This window comes from Chlorocebus sabaeus, chromosome 17 (assembly GCF_047675955.1).
Source record: "Chlorocebus sabaeus isolate Y175 chromosome 17, mChlSab1.0.hap1, whole genome shotgun sequence".
Lineage (NCBI taxonomy): Eukaryota > Metazoa > Chordata > Mammalia > Primates > Cercopithecidae > Chlorocebus > Chlorocebus sabaeus.
The window spans coordinates 25223593-25237113 of NC_132920.1; the positions used below are offsets into that span (position 1 = coordinate 25223593).

At 42.9% G+C, this 13521-nt stretch overlaps 2 protein-coding genes across 7 annotated transcripts in view; one reads left to right on the top strand and one right to left on the bottom strand.

Annotated features, from left to right (window-relative positions):
- The window catches only part of LOC103222034 (cytidine monophosphate-N-acetylneuraminic acid hydroxylase), a 355392-nt gene that overhangs the window by 197100 nt on the left and 144771 nt on the right, over positions 1 to 13521 (bottom strand). The gene's annotated exons all lie outside the window — the stretch shown is intronic.
- CARMIL1 (capping protein regulator and myosin 1 linker 1) overlaps positions 1 to 13521 on the top strand; it is a 342321-nt gene that overhangs the window by 13831 nt on the left and 314969 nt on the right. The window lies entirely within an intron of this gene.

A 13521-nucleotide genomic window follows, 5' to 3' on the forward strand; every position in this document is an offset into this window, starting at 1 on the left:
TCATTGTCTAAATCTGTACGTTACTGTGTTTTATTTTTTTCTCTCTCAATAGACCACTTTCCCCAGCTCTTTGAGGTAAGAGGGGCAAAGAGGGAAAAGAAGGATGCTTGGCGTGTGTGTGTGTGTGCGTGTGTGTTTTATAGCAGTAGTAGCAGTAGCAGTAGGTAAAAGAGTGTTCACTTTCATTCACTGGGTTATTTTCCTCATCTTGTTTCTTAGGAGAAGGTTTTTCTTATTTATTTATTTTTGAGACAGTGCCTCGCTCTTTCATCCAAGCTGGAGTGCAGTGGTTCAAACACAGCTCACTGCAGCCTTGATATCCTGAGCTCAAGAGATCCTCCTGTGTCAGCCTCTGGGGAGCTGGGACTACAATCACATGCCACCATGCCCCCCCTTTTTTTTTTTTTTTGGTAGAGATGGGGTCTCATTTTGTTGCCCAGGCCGGTCTTAAACTCCTGGGCTCAAATGGTTCTTCCACCTTAGCCTTCCCAAGTGGTGAGGTTACGTATGTGAGCTGGTCTTCCCTTCCCTTCCCTTTCCCCTTCCCCTTCCCCTTCCCCTTCGACAGGGCCTCACTTTGTCACCCAGGCTGGTGTGCGGTGGCATGATCTTAACTCATTGCATCCTATGCCACCCAGGCTCAAGTGATCCTCTCACCTCAGCCTCCCAAGTGGCTAAGACTACAGGCATGGGCTGCCCCACCTGGCTTATTTTTGTATTTTTTGTAGAGATGGGGTTTCACCATGTTGCCCAGACTGGTCTTGAACTCCTGAGCTCAAGTCATCTACCTGCCCCGGCCTTCCAAAGTGCTGGAATTATGGGTGCGAACCACTGTGCCCAACCCAAGGTGTTTCTTTTTTTTTTTTTTTTTTTTTTTTTTTTTGAGACAGAGTCTCGCTCTGTCGCCCAGGCTGGAGTGCAGTGGCCGGATCTCAGCTCACTGCAAGCTCCGCCTCCCGGGTTTATGCCATTCTCCTGCCTCAGCCTCCCAAGTAGCTGGGACTACAGGCGCCCGCCACCTCGCCCGGCTAGTTTTTTGTATTTTTTAGTAGAGACGGGGTTTCACCGTGTTAGCCAGGATGGTCTCGATCTCCTGACCTCGTGATCCGCCCGACTCGGCCTCCCAAAGTGCTGGGATTACAGGCTTGAGCCACCGCGCCCGGCTGGTGTTTCTTTTTTTGAAGCATTATCGCTTGATGAACATTGGCCAGCAAGTATCTTGGTTTCTTGGTCATGTGTAGATGCACATGACATCCTCTTAGGTAGAAGCAGGCAACTACACATGTCTTGAGCTGTACTTACAGCGTCTCCAGCCTTTGGCAAGGGTTTGAGCCAAATGTGTTTAGTTCCTGCTGAGGAGGCAAATGTGTCTATTTCTGCTGATCCCTGGGCCTTGGAGTCTCAGGAGACATTTATGGATATTGACTGGGTTTAGTAGGTATATCCACCAGATGGCATCTGGTATAGACAGATTGATTTAAACAGACTCTGGGGAAATTTATTCAGACCTTGCCCTCATTGATTGTTGCTTTGAGGATCTTGGGGCTGGAGGACTCTTGGTAGCCATCTAACCATGTGTCCTAACCTAGGAGAAGTTTCTTCTATAGCACTTCTGACAGCTAGGTATCTACTTTTTGCTTCACTATTTCCAGTGATGAGAAAAGCAAAAGCTCCCAAAAGCCCTGTCTTCTTTTGGTCTGGGATCTGCTTCTCACTCTCCATTTCTTCTTGCATAGTCTACTGGAATATCACAGAACAATTTTTCTCCCTCCTACCCATGAGTGCAGTTCAGGTATTTGAAGAAGGTTATCATACTTTTCTTTGATCTCATAGTCCTCAGGCTAAATAGGCTCACATCCTGGAGTCTCAGTCCTTGGAAGATGTTGTTTTCAGACTTATCAGTATTCTGATCACCTTGCTTTGGAATCACCCAGCTTTGTCTGTGAACCTTTTAAACAACTGTTGGTGTTTGGGGATCACACATGCTTGGCAAACACCCTTGAACTGAATTAAACAAACTTTCTCAGAGTCTTTAATGGGCACCTGTGGATTGTGCCTTTTGAAGAGGGTATGGAGCCTATGGTATCATAGCATCTGTGTTCCTCCGGACAGGGTGGGGAACATCAATCTAAGTGCAACCTGCCTGGTGAAGAATACTACCTACACATTGCTTGGACAAAGGTTTTGTTGTTGTTTTTTAAATTTTGGAAGTATCCCTGATATTTGCATTACTAAAACAATAATAAAACATAGGAAAGAAAAAGCGAACATCACCTAATCCTATCAATTTAGATATAATCATTGGAAAAAAATCAGTATTTTTCATATTTTTTGTGCCAACTTTCATAAAAATATATGATATATTTTAAAAAATGGAATCATGACTTCTACTATTTTGTGATGTACTTTTAAAATTTAATTTTTGGGGTCAAAGCTTTCTAGGACAATAGAAAGCATTGTACTCCATTTATCCACTGTAGAGGAGTACTGTAGTTTATCTAACTATGTCCTTTATTGTCAGATAATTTAGGTTATTTCCAATATTTTGCCTTATAAATGTCCATATCCGCATATTTATTTCTCTTGGATAAATTTCTGGAAGTGGAATCATTGCCATCATTGCCTAATAGGCATTATGAATGCATTTTTTTCACCTGATTGTTGTTCAGGAAGTCTCAAAAGAGAATAAATCCTCCACCTCATCAATTTCATTGTCTTAAACAAGAGTGTACTTGGCAGAATGGCTTGTTCTCTTTGCTCACATCCTTGTGTTTCTTAGACCAGTGCTCCTTGGACCCTAGCTCCTGAGGCAAACCTTTTTCATGCAATTTAGGGTTCTTTCAGATCTGCCTGTGTGGATGTGTTGTCTTCTACTACAGTATGTTTCCTGGAATGGGAAAGTCTCATGACTTCACTTGTGGTTTCAGAGTCACAGCTCCTAAGTATCATTGTCTTGGCAGATCAGCCGTAGCTTTTTCCTTGGCTGAACCCTAGGTAGATGTGAACCTGTATTATATGATTCAGATCTTTGCCCTTGTCGTGAGACTTTCTTACCTTGGGTCTTTGAATGCTCTTATAAATGGTAGTTGAGTAGATTTGCAAATGATAAGGCACATGGCACTTTCATTAGATGAAATGTAATTAACAAGAACCATAAGCTAATATGCATGTAGAACTAGTCCAATGTCTTAGAAGATAATTTAGTATCATAATGAAAGGAGACATTGGTTTTCTTCCCGGACAGTTCTGAAGGCGGTTAATTTCATCTGTATAGCTAACAACAATTTCCTTTTTTTTTTTTTTTTTTTTTTTTGAGACGGATTCTCGCTGTGTCGCCCAGGCTGGAGTGCAGTGGCCGGATCTCAGCTCACTGCAAGCTACGCCTCCCGGGTTTATGCCATTCTTCTGCCTCAGCCTCCCGAGTAGCTGGGACTACAGGCGCCCGCCACCTCGCCCGGCTAGTTTTTTGTATTTTTTAGTAGAAACGGGGTTTCACCATGTTAGCCAGGATGGTCTCGATCTCCTGACCTCGTGATCCGCCTGTCTCGGCCTCCCAAAGTGCTAACAATTTCTTAAGTCTCATGGTCCTTCCCCACTCCACTAGAAGCTGCAGAGTAGTCCTTCCCATTATTATTTACTATCCCCATTTCCTGACCCTTTCACTGTCTCCCTGTCCTGGGAGAGGGGTGTCCAGGTGATGAGGACCTATGGTCTCTTTTCTGCCGTGAGGAGCTCCTTGTGGAGCCCTGTCCTCCTTGCTGAGGCCCTCCAGAGTTCAGCCTGCCTTTCTCTATCCTTTCAAAGCTACCATTGTGTACCATGCTGCTTGTGGCTGTCTTTTCTTCCAAGACTGGCAGATAGGATGATATTCCCCAGGGACCTCCTTATTGGCTGTCTCAGAAAACAAGCACAGAAGACTTTCTTAGTTACCTTGTAGAACAGAAAAGGAAAATAAAGAGGCCCAGATGTGGGGAAGTGACTGAGAACCTTGCAATGTTCTTGTAAGGCAATCTCTCTGCTCTTTGATGCCTTAACTACCCTACCTTATGGGTCACAGCCACACTCACTTGCAGAATCTGAGCTAAGGTGGGGCCAGGAGAAGTCCAGGCCAGTGGATGTTATAGTGGCCATTTTTTGGTTTCCTGAATCCATCTGTCTTAATTCAGCTGTCACTAGCAACTAAAAAGAGATCTTATCTGTCATAGGCATGACCTGAAGAGAAGCAGCTGTGCTTTGTTTTTTGCTAAGTCTTGGGCAGTTCAGTTTGGCACTTAGAGTATTCCAGCTCCTTTTCTTATAAGAATATCTACCTCTGGGCCGGGCGTGGTCGCTCATGCCTGTAATCCCAGCACTTTGGGAGGCCGAGGTGGGCAGATCACCTGAGGCTGGGAGTTTGAGACCAGCCTGACCAACATGGAGAAACCCCGTCTCTACTAAAAATAAAAAAAGTAGCCAGGCGTGGTGGTGCATGCCTGTAATCCCAGCTACTAGGGAGGCTGAGGCAGGAGAATCGCTTGAACCCAGGAGGTGGAGGTTGTGGTGAGCCGAGATTGCGCCATTGCACTCCAATCTGGGCAACAAGATCAAAATTGCGCCTCAAAAAAAAAAAAAAAAGAAGAAAAAGAATATCTACCCCTATCTATCTATCTATCCATCCATCTATCTTATCTATCTTATCTTATCTTATCTATCTATCTATCTATCTATCTATCTATCTATCTATCTATAGCATTTTAAAAAGTGGTATCTCTTTGTGTTGCTCAGGCTGGTCTCCAACTCTTGGACTCAAGCACTCCTCCCATCTCCACCTCCTGAGTATCTGAGACTACAGGCGCAGGCCACCATGCCCAGCCCCAGCTCCTTTTCTTTTAAATCTCTTGGTCCAATTTATATTATTTGCTGTCATCCTGGGACAGCACAAATGTTGAAGTTTGGGGAAACATTTTGTACAGCTTTATTCACTGAATCACAGTCACTGCTTTGCTGTTGATAATCAAAACTAGGCTGCACAGAGTGACGTAGTCAAATATTTGGCTCGGGTGTACAGATGTTTCTCTTCAAGCATCTGGGATATCTTGCTCCTTATCAGAATTTTATCTCCCCCAAATGCACTGTTTGTGAATTAACTGTAAAGTTCTGGGAGCGATTTCCTTTTCAACAGTTTGCCATTCTAGAAAAAAACTTTCGGAGTTTAAATAGCACTTAACCGTCTATCATTTTACTCTCTCTGAAGTGGTCTCTGTGGGGAATATGTTGGGTCTTCTCTGTTCAATATTTCTCTCTCTCTTTCTTGGCAAAGCCTGGATGCAAGAAGTTGGTCCAATCTTTCCTGTCCGGGGTTGCTTGTTAATAAAGCATCTGGAGCAAAGGAAAGGCTGTTAGCACCTTGTCACTTAGAGTTTCTTAAGCATTGTTCCATTTATGTGTTCTTGCTGCAGAGACTTAATGAAAGTGGCATCTGTCTTTACACCTGACATATGCAGGTTGTCCGCAGAACTGAACAAGTGGCGTCAGCAACACTGTATATGCAGGAAGGCTTTATGCTCACTTCCTTTTTTCTGTGTTCTCTGGGAATGGCCAACTTCTTTATTCATCAGGGTAGGGCTTTACATTTTAATATTCTAGAGAGAGATGCTTGTGGTGACATAGTTAGCCTTAAATTCAGGAATGGCTTCTTTTTTCAATGTCTTCACATTTTACGCCTCCCATTTTCTGTGTTAATAGGTAAGTGTGTCTACATTTAAATTCTGAAATGGGATTTGCTAACATTTAACCTTGGCCAAGTTATTTAACTTCTCTGTGCCTTACTTTCTTCATCTGTCAAATGAGTATAATAACAAAAAACTACATTGTAGCTTTGTTTTGAAAATTAAGTGGGATATTACATACAAAATATTTCCTAATAGTGTCTGGCACATAGTAAGTCATGAGTAAGTCTTAGCTGTTATTGTCAGGGGTAGTGTAGTGATAATGCTAAATGCTTTGATTAAAAGAATGTAACTGTATATTTGAGTCACAGATTATTCAGATATATTTTATATAAATATTTAAAAAGAAATACCTCAAGTTTGCATGTCTTCCTGGCCCTGTACAAGGTACATGTTGTTATGTTTTCTCTGCTCAGGGCTATTTTAAGCCAGTACAGACTGTCTACAGAAATGGGTTTAGAATTTTTTTTTTTTCACTCTGCTGTTCTTAAAGAGGGTACACTGCTTTTGAGAAATCTTTTTTAAAGAAAGGGTTCAAGTTCAGTGTTGAGGAATTTGTCTCTGAAGACAACACTGTGCACTTCCAGTGGGTATCTGTTTTTCATCTTGTTTTCATCGCAAATCTGAATGTATTTAGATATATGCTCAAGTCCCTCTTTTACTTCCCAGTTATTTAGATTAAAAAAAAAAGAAAACATCAGTAGTTGGTGCCTGTTCCTTCACTTATGGCTTTCTTGCTCCTGTTGGGGCACTGCTGTCTGTTCCTGTTGCCTCACTCAGATTGCTTCCTCTTGGATTTCAGTTATGATTGCTTTTTTTTTGAGATGGAGTTTTGCCCTTGTTGCCCTGGGTGAAGTGCAATGGCAGGATCTCGGCTCACCGCAACCGCCTCCTGGGTTCAAGCGATTCTCCTGCCTCAAACTCCCAAGCAGCTAGGGTTACAGGTGTGTGCCACCACGCCTGGCTTATTTTGTAGTTTTAGTGGAGACAGGTTTCTTGATTGTTGGTTAGGCAGGTCTCGAACTCCCGACCTCAGGTGATCTGCCCACCTCGGCCTCCCAAAGTGCTGGGATTACAGGCATGAGCCACTGCACCTGGCCGATTGCTTTTGTTTTATAGCCGGTCCTTGATCGGGGGTTCGGGGTCCATTATCTGAGTTGATTGGTGTGTGTGGCTCTGTGTCTCCATAGTCAGGAGGATTCCCGGGCATGCTGGATTCTTTTTTTTTTTTTTTTTTTGAGAAAGAGTCTCACTCTGTTGCACAGGCTGGAGTGCAGTGGTGCAATCTTAGCTCATGGCAGCCTCTGCCTCCCGGGTTCAAGGAATTCTCCTGCCTCAGCCTCCTGAATAGCTGGGATTACAGGTGCCCGCCACCACGCCCAGCTAAATTTTTGCATTTTTTGTAGAGACAGGGTTTTACCATATTGACCAGACTGGTTTCAAACTCCTGACCTCAGGTGATCTGCCCGCCTCAGCCTCCCAAAGTGCTGGGATTACAGGTGCCCTCCACTACATCCAGCTAATCTTTTGTATTTTTGTAGAGACAGGGTTTTACCATATTGGCCAGACTGGTCTCCAACTCCTGACCTCAGGTGATCTGCCCGCCTCAGCCTCTCAAAGTGCTGGGATTAGAGGCCTAAGTCACCGTACCCGGTCTATGCTGGATTCTTAATCTCCAGGCTGTGCTGGACTCTCACCTTCCAGCCAGCCTTGAGGTATCTCAGTCTCAGTACTATTGACATTTTGGTGAAAACAATTGTTGTGGGGGCTGTCCTGTGCATGATAGGATGTTTATTACCATCTGTTGCCCCTACCCACTAGATTCTGGCACCATCACCCACTCTTCCCGCAGTTGGGACAATTAAAAATGTCTCCAGAGACCGGGCACAGTGGCTCACGCCTGTAATTCCAGAACTTTGGGAGGTCAAGGAGAGCGGATTACCTGAGGTCAGGAGCTTTGAGACCAGCCTGGCCAACATGGCAAAAACCCATCTCTACTAAAAATATAAAAATTAGCTAGGTGTGGTGGCAGGTGCCTGTAATCTCAGCTACTCAGGAGGCTGAGGCATGAGAATTGCTTGAACTTGGGAGGCAGAAGTTGCATTGAGCCAAGATTGTGCCACTGCATTCCAGCCTGGGTGAGAGAGTGAGACTCCATCTCAAAAAAAAAAGTTTCCAAACATTGTCAAATGTCCTTTGGATTGTAGAATTGCCCCTCACTGAGAATCATTGGTTTAGATCAGTGGGTTTCAAATGTCGGAGAGCAGGTGTGTATCTTATATTTAGCTTCTAGAGTTATGTCTAAGTCTCAAAATTTACAGTTTTATGACATAGCTATTGTTGATTTACCTACAAATCTATATGCATTTAAAATGCTTAGTTTTGAAGTATTTAGGTAACTAAATCTCTATGTAACAAAAGTAACAAATCCTACCACATAGCAATTTGTCTTGTTTTAAGATACCTAAAAGATCAGAGCAGTGGTTCTTAATATTTGGTCCTGAGAAACAGCAACATTAACATCACCTGATAACTTATCAAAAATGCAAAAGCAGGCCAAGCGTGGTGCCTCATGCCTGTTATCCCAGCACTTTGGGAGGCCAAGGAGGGCAGATCACTTGAGACCAGGAATTGGAGATCAGCCTGGCCAACATGGCAAACTCCTGTCTCTGCTAAAATGCAGAAATTAACAGGGCCTGGAGGCGCACACCTATAATCCCAGCTACTTGGGAGACTAAGGCATGAGAATCGCTTGAACCCAGGAAGTAGAGATTGCAGTGAGCTGAGATCGCGCCACTGCACTCCAGCCTGGGTGACAGAGTGAGACTCTTTCTCAAAAAAACAAAACAAAACAAAACAAGAAAGCAAAATCAAAGCATAGGAACCTGTCTAGACCTACTAAATCAGAAACTCTGGCAGTGGAGCCCTGCGATCTGTTTTGACAAGACCTTCAGGTCATTTTGATGCACACTGAAGTTTGAGAAACACTTGGTTAGTTACTTAGGTAACTAGGTAACTAAGTATATTACTAAGTTACTTAGATAATTAAGTTAGCTGCAATTAGAGACCCATAGAATAAACCTTATTGAGAAATAAGTATAACCTGCTATATACAGAACTTTGAAATCTGCTTAGGAAAATAACTTTTACCACACAGATCATGCTAAGTGTCTGCTGGTCATATTGGCTTCCCTGCAAGAACCTGCTATGTCCACAGCTTTCTTTATAGGATTTCCTTTTGTCAGTATCCCCAAGTTTGGTGCATGCAGCTCCACAGTTTGGTGGCTATGGCTGCTGGAACTAGGTATGCTTATGCCTGACTCGCAGGGTAAGCATCTGTAGGGTAACCGGTAGCCTATATTGGGCAGAGATTGTTCCTCTTAGGAGTTTGAGAGAGAGAGAGAGACAAAGAAATGGGAAGACAGCAAAAGGCATGAGGCAATAAAAGGCCTTAGTTAAGGAGAAACCATGAGGAGATGAAGAGGCTCTTAATGAGCCAGTGGTAACAAGAACAATAGGAGGTGGAACTGGGTGACAGAGCACAGGATGGTTGCTTTGGAAAGCGTCACTTTTAGAATCGAAGTTGAGTCAAGCTACTTAAACTAATATGTGCACAGTATGTTTTAGTTTTCTAGACGGCCCAGTTGGGCAGCTGCTCATAGGGGTTCCTATTTTGTACTTCCCTATTTTCTTGCTTCTCTAGGGAGCCTCATGTTAAATCATTAACTGAGGCAGTTTCATATTATGTCTATTCCTTGTTGTCTGGATGAGCCCATTGAATATATACCTATGTTAGAAGACCAAGTGGTTTCAGATGGGTTGCAGGTGGGTTTCATGGCACGCTGCTTCAGTAAAGCAGTGACTCTCAGCCTGGCTTTGCTTCAGAAACACCTGGGTAGCCTCTGCCTGTTTATTTAAAAATGCTCTGTATGTGAGATTCTCACGGGCAGTTGAAGTCTATATTACAGGAGAGAATGGGAGACAGAACCTGTTCCTTTCAGCTTGTCGATGGGTTGACTTTCCCAAAAGAAAGCTGCACAGGGCATACTTCAGAAAACCTCAGGCCCTGCTTCATTCATTTCCTTAGATCAGACCAAATAAGCCAGCTCACCATATTTATTCCAGAGATGTGTTGCTTTGCCTCCAGTAACATTTTCTCTTAACATTTCCTGTTAGGGCCTCTGGGTACCATTTCTTTTGAGGGAGATGCTAAGAGTTTGAGAAGCCTTAAAAAATCATTAAAAATATGTGCAGTAGAGTGTTGAAATCAGCCTTGTAAATCATTTTCTGAAAATGCAGTAAGTCTAAAGAAGTTTTTCTATTTTGAATTACTGGCATTGACCCTATCTAGTTGATCAGCGCCTCCCTTATCCTGCTCGTCACCTCTTCCATCTTTCCTATTAGAACCAAGGAAAGTATACAAGTACCTTCATGAAGCAAATCCACTGGATTCTCTGACACAAATCAGTCCAGAGGGGAATGAGTGAAGATACAGAATACTTTACGTTGTTGCTCAGATGGTTGGCAGAGTTCCATTAGAGTAATATATTCTGGGAATGTGGTCCAGTGCTTGTTTTCAAGGCCAGCTTAAAAGATTTGGGGCCTGACTGAGAGCATAATCAGGATTCTCTTATTCTCCAACCTAGTAGCCTTGAGGAGACTGTAAACTACTTGAGAGTCCAGGACTGTTTACCTATTGTACTTTTATGTTAAGTACCTCTACCCCTAAAAGCAATCTGTTTGTGATATACACAGAATATTTGCCCAGTAAGTCACTCAGCCTAGAGTACAAATTTTAAGCCCAAGCTGGTTTCCTCAGGGGCCAGGCAAGTCTCTTTACTCAGCAGCCTTATCTGACGTAGCCCATCTTTAATTTAGCTTTGTTCACGATGCAGGGATCAATAACAGCCATGCTGGGAAGGAGGGAAGGAGAATGGCCAGCTGCAAACAGCCGCCCATCTCAGCACTTGAACTGAACTCTGCTTTGGTCAGAATGATTAGTGCAGTCTGGAGAGCCATTAAGTGCTCTCTGACTAGTTCCTCTGAGCTCTGCTTCCCACTACACTCAAGGACTAACCCAGGAGATTACAGATGCTTGAGGAGAAAGGGTGTCGTGTCTCCCTGTTGTGGTGCTGAGTAGTGTTTGTACCACTGCCTCAGGAATGTGAATCACAGTGCAAATGAGCTGCCTCTCTCGTTTCCTTTTCTGCACGTCATTTTAGAGAGAGTGATTTATTTCCTGTTTGCGAAGGCTTGCTGTCATCATTTAGATGAGAGAGAAATTGCATGTACTTTCAACTTTTGGCTGGTTATAGGCTTCTCCTTTTTTTTTTTTTTTCCATTGTGAGAGTTGTTTATGCTGATTGAATGAGAAGATTTGTTTTCTTAGGCTTTCAGTGATGACACTTCATTTCTTCCATGTGATAAAATTATAATGCGTGATTTTATTTTATTATTTTTAGAAAGTAAAACTGTCACCTAACATTTCCTCCACAGTTGGGTAAAAAAACTAAGAAAGCATCTCTTTTCCTATTGGTTCCATGAGCAACCCTTTTTAGCATACAAATCAGAAGCCTTGTGCAGCTCTAAGCCTATTTCCTCAATTGGGGAAGTAACAGACCCTGTTCCCAAGATATGAATAGGTGTGCTGGGTGAGAAGTGCTCTGTGCTCAAGGACTTTGACCCTTCATTTTCCAAACTTAAACAAGTTTCTCCATTTCTCTATTCTTAGAACCTTTGGTGTTCTTATATTTAACATATGTTGTACATTTCTTGAAGCACCAATTTTCGTCTCCCAGGACACTGGTGTTCCAGGGAACTTGGAGAAAAGCTGACAAGTTATTTGAGTGTTTTATCTTTTACACAAAAGAACCGTGTTTAGAATTTGCCATATCTGCTTTAACACTTTACAAATTAGCCAACTGGAAAACTATATGTCAAATAATGGGTGAACAAGACACCATCACCTAACCTACTTTTAGGAAGATTACTGAAACATTCAATTTAACAATCATTCGGCACTATCTGTGTGTAAAGGACACGTGTTTTAAAGGAAGAAGCTGGTGACTTGGGAATGCACTGGAATAAAGTCAGAGAAGTCCTTTTTCCAGGGAACTTCATCAATGCGTTTGACTTGAGAAGAACAAGTCAGATAAGATTAGTCTCCTCATTATATATGTTTAAGGTAATTTCAGATCATTCTGCTTTAAAAGTCTTGTGAAATGGGATTGGGGAAGGTTCCTTAAATCATTTACTCTTGTTGATTGTGTGCAGTTTATATTATGAGCCTGCCACCTCCACAGGTGCTGAGCTGTGCTCACACATGGGAGGGGCCATCACAGAGAAGAGGACGTAGATTTATTATCTTTGGTCCTGAACTGGGATAATTGATAAAAACTACAGGGGATGGAGGATTGGCTTGAAACGCAGAATAATCTTCCTAACAGAGCTGTCCACTCGTAGAATGTGCTTATTGTGGGGGTGGGGGTAGAGGATGGGGGATTGAATTCCTTGCAGCTGGGCAAGTTCAAGTATGGATTGCTTGCCCTCTTAAGTGGGATGTCCTATAGAACAGCTGTCCCCAACCTTTTTGGTACCAGGGAGTAGTTTTGTGGAAGACACTTTTTCCACAGACCGAGTGGGTGGGGGGATGGTTTTGAGATGAAACTGTACCACCTCAGATCATCAGGCATTAGATTCTCATAAGGAGTGTGCAGCCTGCATCCCTCGCATGTGCAGTTCACAATAGGGTTCACACTCTTATGAGAATTGAATGCCTCGGCTGATCTGACAGGAAGCAGAGCTCAGGTGGTCATGTTTGGTCACCCGCCCTTCACCTCCTGCTGCGTGGCCTGGTTCCTAACAGGCCACAGACTGGTCCTGGTCCACAGCCCAGGGTTTGGGGACACCCGTTATAGAGCATTCAAGTAGGAAAATACTTCCTTTGGTCCAAGACTCTGAAATTTACAATGTTACCTGCTCATATATCAAATGATGTATTTTAGCTAGAGCTTATTGAATGTCACAATTTTACTGTCAAGAACTTAAAACTTCTATTATGAGGCCAAGGCAGAGCAGTTGCTAAGGACAGTTGAGTCCCACAGTGACTGTTTGGATTGGTTCTTTGTCCTAGGATTGAGTACATGATATCATTCTGATGAGGTTAAAATCCAATTAGGAGGTCTGTCCCTTTGACTGCTGGCTGGGTTTGTTACTTTTTAGTTTCAGCAGAGATATGTGAAGCTTTTTTGGACATGTTTAGCAAGGTTTGATTTTGGCATTTCTGAATATAACTCTGAGGAGAATTCTCTCCCTGCCGTCCTGGTGGCAGAAGACATTGGACTTTGTCTGCTTGTCTCTTTGGGGACAGATACACGGGCATTTAAAGAGCCATTCTAGTTTCAGGAACTTGAGAATCAGCAGTCCTGAGGGTTACTGCTAATGCTTTAAAACGTTCTCTGCAATTTTAGTTAGTAGTGTGGGGCCGAAAAAGCCTTTTTCCAGGAAAATAGTGAGAGTAAGTGGGAAGTAGAGCTTTTAGAATTTTAGAAGAAAAGGGCATGGCTATTTCAATTAATAATACATGAAAAGTTTTCTCCTTTCAGAGTCCTCGTTTCTTTGGGTTTCAAAAGTTAAGACAATCCATGGGTTTTTAGTTTGTCTTTCAGGTGAATTGTAGAGTTTTCCTGTAAATACTATCATTGCACTAACTGACGTGGATGTTGCTGAGCAGAAAAAACAAATAGCAAGTTGATGAGTAAGTTAATTCGCACTCTTCCTTCTCTGATATGGTCTGTGGCTCTAAGAATTGTCT